Source organism: Sinocyclocheilus anshuiensis, unplaced genomic scaffold (assembly GCF_001515605.1).
Source record: "Sinocyclocheilus anshuiensis isolate Anshui unplaced genomic scaffold, SAMN03320099.WGS_v1.1 scaffold849, whole genome shotgun sequence".
In the NCBI taxonomy this organism is placed as follows: domain Eukaryota; kingdom Metazoa; phylum Chordata; class Actinopteri; order Cypriniformes; family Cyprinidae; genus Sinocyclocheilus; species Sinocyclocheilus anshuiensis.
The window spans coordinates 40,126-45,989 of NW_015557094.1; positions in this window are offsets into that span (position 1 = coordinate 40,126).

Genomic DNA, 5,864 nt, shown 5'->3' on the forward strand with positions numbered 1-5,864 from the left:
AGTTTACTAAACGGTGGCAACCTCTTTAAGTTATTCTTGACTGTGTTGGATTGACTGCTTTGATGCATTGCAATACGGTAGGGGCATTGTTTTGATGCTTACATCAGAAAAAAAATTATTTTGCTTTTATTTATTTATTTCATATATATTTTTTTTTTGGCGCCCTTGACTCAAGAGTCAAATGTCGCCCATGGTTGCTGCTGATATCAGTTGTCCACAACCATGTCACTGTTCACAGTTGTTTGCTTTTTTATACAGTGATCAGATACCTGTCTGTATAGGAACCTGGACCACAGATGAGTCCTGCTGACTCAAACTCAGTCTCTGTTTTTTTCTGAGAACACTTTACCAACTCACAAGAGTCACAAATACAAATGGACAAAGCTGTACAACTACATTGGACTGATATTTTATATGAACATGGTGAAGGTGAGCTCCATCACTGACTACTGATGGAGGGGAATTTTTTTATTCAGTGCATGAAGCAGCAAACACCTTGGAAATAGCAGGTATATTTCACTTGTATCTACTGTTGAACAGGATCTGTTTCCAGGAATGGCACAAAGTTGTGTGACTCTTCAAAACTGTGTGTTCAGATCAGTCTCCTAAATAATGTGCCTCATTGTTTATATTTTGTTTATGCTGTGTTATATATATATTGTAAATAAACTACAAAAAAAAAAACATTTTATTATCACCTCACATTCATTTTTACCTGCCTCACAGTGTAGCGTGTGGACCAATCAGACACACAATTATTTGTTATATTCAACAAACAATCCCTAACTCCCCTCACCCAACCAACAAGCCAACTATGAGGGTATATGGACCCTTCTCCCGAAATGCAACTAACACCTCAAAAAGGCAGAACAGGCCTCTGGTTCCATGGCAACAAAAGACAAATCATCTGATAACACTGGTTTTATTGCTCAAAGGAATGCGGGCAAAGCAACTCTCACTCATTTTCCTCATAGGAAAGACATAATGCCCATAGAAATGGACTCTTCTCCTAATGAATTCATAGACAAACCTTTCTTTGAATGAACATGCATATCCTCAGGTCCTTGTGTATATTATTACTGTTCTTGTATATTGTATATTGTATATGTTATATATTTTGTATTGTATACTGTTTTATGCGTGCGTTATGATAGATCAGTAGTTAATATAACCTCACATATACCATGTTTGGTATCTATGAGTTTGTATTTTCATGATCTAAATGCGAGTATAAATTATATGTTGATACCCATGCAACATGTTGTCATGCCCCTGGACTGTCTGAGTGTGTTTTTGCTCCCCATGTGCTCCCAGTGACCTAGTCTTTCCCTTGTCTGATTGTCATATGTGATTCACCTGTGTCTCGTTAATTACCTCGTTTGTGTTATGTATTTAAAGTATAGTCTGCCCCATGTTTCCTTTTAGGATTTTGAACGTCTATCCCCGTTGTGCTACCTGTGTGTTCCTGCCCTGTACTCTGTGTTCCTGTGGATTATTAAAGACTGTGTTTTGTGTTCATCCACTCCTCATTCCTCGCTCCTCACAGTAGGCAACCATGACAGAAGATCCAACCGACAAACAGTACTACTGCGTGTTTCCCCTCAGTTTTGTTTCCGTTTTTCGTTCAGTGTTTTTTTTTTCCTTTGTTCCCCATGGATCCCTTCGACCACTTATCCTGTCCTGAATACCTCCTCCTCCTGCTGGAGCAGGGGTAGAGATTGCTCAAGGACCATACCGGACTGTTTCTGGCCATCGCCCATCTGTGCGTTTTTTCGGACGACGCGCTCTGTGCGTTTTTTGATGCTAGCTTGAACCCGGCGTGCAGAGCGCCGTCGTCCGAAGATGGTCCTTGAGTGGATTTCGCCACCTTTGTGGAGTGGATACTGGCGAGAAACGGATCCCCGTTCACCGTCCGTTCCGAGGAGGATCTTGCCAGTTTCACTCCGGACCCAGAGCCCAGCCCACCTTCACCTCGCTGTGCGGAGCTTAAGGCCGAGCCCCTGATTTCCTGCCAGCCCTTTGTCATCCCCTGTTTCCATCCCACTTCCACTCCTTTGTCCTCCTAAGTCCCCCACCGTCCCACCCTTTGTTGTTTCTGCGGCACGAGGATGTGCCTTCCAGGAGGGGGGCCAACTGTCACGCCCTGGACTGTCTGAGTGTGTTTTTGCTCCCCATGTGCTCCCAGTGACCTAGTTTTTTCCTTGTCTGATTGTCATATGTGATTCACATGTGTCTCGTTAATTACCTCGTTTGTGTTATGTATTTAAAGTATATTCTGACCCATGTTTCCTTGTCGGATCTTGAACGTCTATCCTTAAAGACTGTGTTTTGTGTTCATCCCGCGACTCCTCATTCCTCGCTCCTCGCAGTAGGCAACTGTGACACATGTTAGTGTTCTAAGAATCTCTAATAGTAATGCTTGAAGACAAAGAGTCGTAAACTTTACCTGCAAATGTTCAAGAAACCATTGGCTCTTTGATCCTGCAGAGGTGTGACCTGCATCGAACTTAAAAGCCCTCACATCAGTCACCCGCCTAGCTTTTTGGGTTTTGGCTTTTGTCTCTTGTCCCTGCTCTCAGCCGCTCGTGGTAGGCCTCAACTACAGCCATGCCTTCACTTTCCCTCTGGGAGAAAACTCTCCTGACCAATACCAAGTCAGAATAACATCTTTTGGAGTTCAACACTCAAGAGTTCAAACCCGTAAGAACGTGATCTCCACGTGAACTCCAACACCACCGAACCTCCAAACCATCAACACTCTTATCTGAGACTGCATCCGGACGCTCGTTCAACAGCCAAGGCAATGCAAGTATCGTACATTTAACTAAACAAAACAGAGGGGATCTGGGTGAATGGAAAGCAGAGGGAGACCTTATAGACTTGTGGACCGATCTGCCCCCTCTCCTCCCTGCTTTGTCAGAGCCCTCTATCACTCCTGTTTCCAAGTCCAGCCCAAGGAGGACTCCTGTTCCCAAGTCTCTCTAATAGTAATGCTTGAAGACAAAGAGTCGTAAACTTTACCTGCAAATGTTCAAGAAACCATTGGCTCTTTGATCCTGCAGAGGTGTGACCTGCATCGAACTTAAAAGCCCTCACATCAGTCACCCGCCTAGCTTTTTGGGTTTTGGCTTTTGTCTCTTGTCCCTGCTCTCAGCCGCTCGTGGTAGGCCTCAACTACAGCCATGCCTTCACTTTCCCTCTGGGAGAAAACTCTCCTGACCAATACCAAGTCAGAATAACATCTTTTGGAGTTCAACACTCAAGAGTTCAAACCCGTAAGAACGTGATCTCCACGTGAACTCCAACACCACCGAACCTCCAAACCATCAACACTCTTATCTGAGACTGCATCCGGACGCTCGTTCAACAGCCAAGGCAATGCAAGTATCGTACATTTAACTAAACAAAACAGAGGTTTAGTATAAGCTGTTGACCCTGTTATAAAACAGCGCTGATGGTTTCACGCAGGTGGTTAACTGACTCATTTTCCATAACTGCATTCTCTGGTTTTGTTCATCCATTTAAACTCTGCCCATGTATGAGTGATTGTATGTTTGTTGGTTTAGATTAGTTATGTAGTGTGAAGGGATACAACTGCAAATGTATGCTGACAATACTGTCATTTTTTTACACATGCGAGAACAGAAGAGTTCGCAGCTGAAAAGCTAAATGTTGCTATGGAAAGGATTACACAGTGGTTAGAGCAACCGTGTCTCACCTTGAACACTGGTAAAAACTAAAGGGATGTTTTTTCTAAAACAAATGCGTTCTTCCAAGGAAGATATTTTATAATTGGTGAAAAGATAGAAATTGTTACTGAGTTTAATTATCTTGGTTTAACGCTGGATCCAACCCTTAGTTTTAAAAAACATGTAAAGAAAATGGTGAGGACTATAAAATATAACTTGATAAATTTCAGACAAATTAGACAATGTCTACCCACTGATGTACAGTAGCTAAGACTTTTATGCATGCTACAATCATCTGTCATACTGTCTGACATGTTGGGTTCAAGCAGGAGAAACAGTTATTAAACCTTTAAAATCTCTTTATAAGCAGACTTTAAAAACTGGACAAAAAGCCTAACCAATATCACCACTGTAGGGTTTTGGAGAAATAACATTTTTTGAGCTTTGATAATTTTAGACTTTTCTCAAATTTGTGTACGGTATATAAAATTTTCAATGGTTTGGCTCCTTCCATACTTCGTGATTTTGTGCATTTTCGCTCTACAGTCACTGTAAGACCTATTAGATCAACATTTAATAGTGATTGTGTTGTTCGTTTTCATCATTCTGTCTTTGGATCATCGCCTTTCTCAGTGAAAGCTATTATTCATTGGAACATTCATGAACACATAAGGATGTGCACATCTATTGACATTTTTAAACTAAAACTAAAATCTTATTTAAAATAACTCTGTAAACACTGACATGGTTGTGGACATTTTTAAATTAAAACTAAAATCTTTATTGTTCTTTTTTGGCTCTGATAGGATGTGTATAAGTATTACTGTATTGTATGTGTTTGTTGTCTTATGTTTTTATGTTTACCTATGATTATGATTACCTGCCAAGGGACTGCGGATGAAAACTAGCCATTGGCTAAATTCGGTACAATGCATGAAATGGAAACATTCGCTCCTCGCAGTAGGCAACTGTGACACATGTTAGTGTTCTAAGAATCTCTAATAGTAATGCTTGAAGACAAAGAGTCGTAAACTTTACCTGCAAATGTTCAAGAAACCATTGGCTCTTTGATCCTGCAGAGGTGTGACCTGCATCGAACTTAAAAGCCCTCACATCAGTCACCCGCCTAGCTTTTTGGGTTTTGGCTTTTGTCTCTTGTCCCTGCTCTCAGCCGCTCGTGGTAGGCCTCAACTACAGCCATGCCTTCACTTTCCCTCTGGGAGAAAACTCTCCTGACCAATACCAAGTCAGAATAACATCTTTTGGAGTTCAACACTCAAGAGTTCAAACCCGTAAGAACGTGATCTCCACGTGAACTCCAACACCACCGAACCTCCAAACCATCAACACTCTTATCTGAGACTGCATCCGGACGCTCGTTCAACAGCCAAGGCAATGCAAGTATCGTACATTTAACTAAACAAAACAGAGGTTTAGTATAAGCTGTTGACCCTGTTATAAAACAGCGCTGATGGTTTCACGCAGGTGGTTAACTGACTCATTTTCCATAACTGCATTCTCTGGTTTTGTTCATCCATTTAAACTCTGCCCATGTATGAGTGATTGTATGTTTGTTGGTTTAGATTAGTTATGTAGTGTGAAGGGATACAACTGCAAATGTATGCTGACAATACTGTCATTTTTTTACACATGCGAGAACAGAAGAGTTCGCAGCTGAAAAGCTAAATGTTGCTATGGAAAGGATTACACAGTGGTTAGAGCAACCGTGTCTCACCTTGAACACTGGTAAAAACTAAAGGGATGTTTTTTCTAAAACAAATGCGTTCTTCCAAGGAAGATATTTTATAATTGGTGAAAAGATAGAAATTGTTACTGAGTTTAATTATCTTGGTTTAACGCTGGATCCAACCCTTAGTTTTAAAAAACATGTAAAGAAAATGGTGAGGACTATAAAATATAACTTGATAAATTTCAGACAAATTAGACAATGTCTACCCACTGATGTACAGTAGCTAAGACTTTTATGCATGCTACAATCATCTGTCATACTGTCTGACATGTTGGGTTCAAGCAGGAGAAACAGTTATTAAACCTTTAAAATCTCTTTATAAGCAGACTTTAAAAACTGGACAAAAAGCCTAACCAATATCACCACTGTAGGGTTTTGGAGAAATAACATTTTTTGAGCTTTGATAATTTTAGACTTTTCTCAAA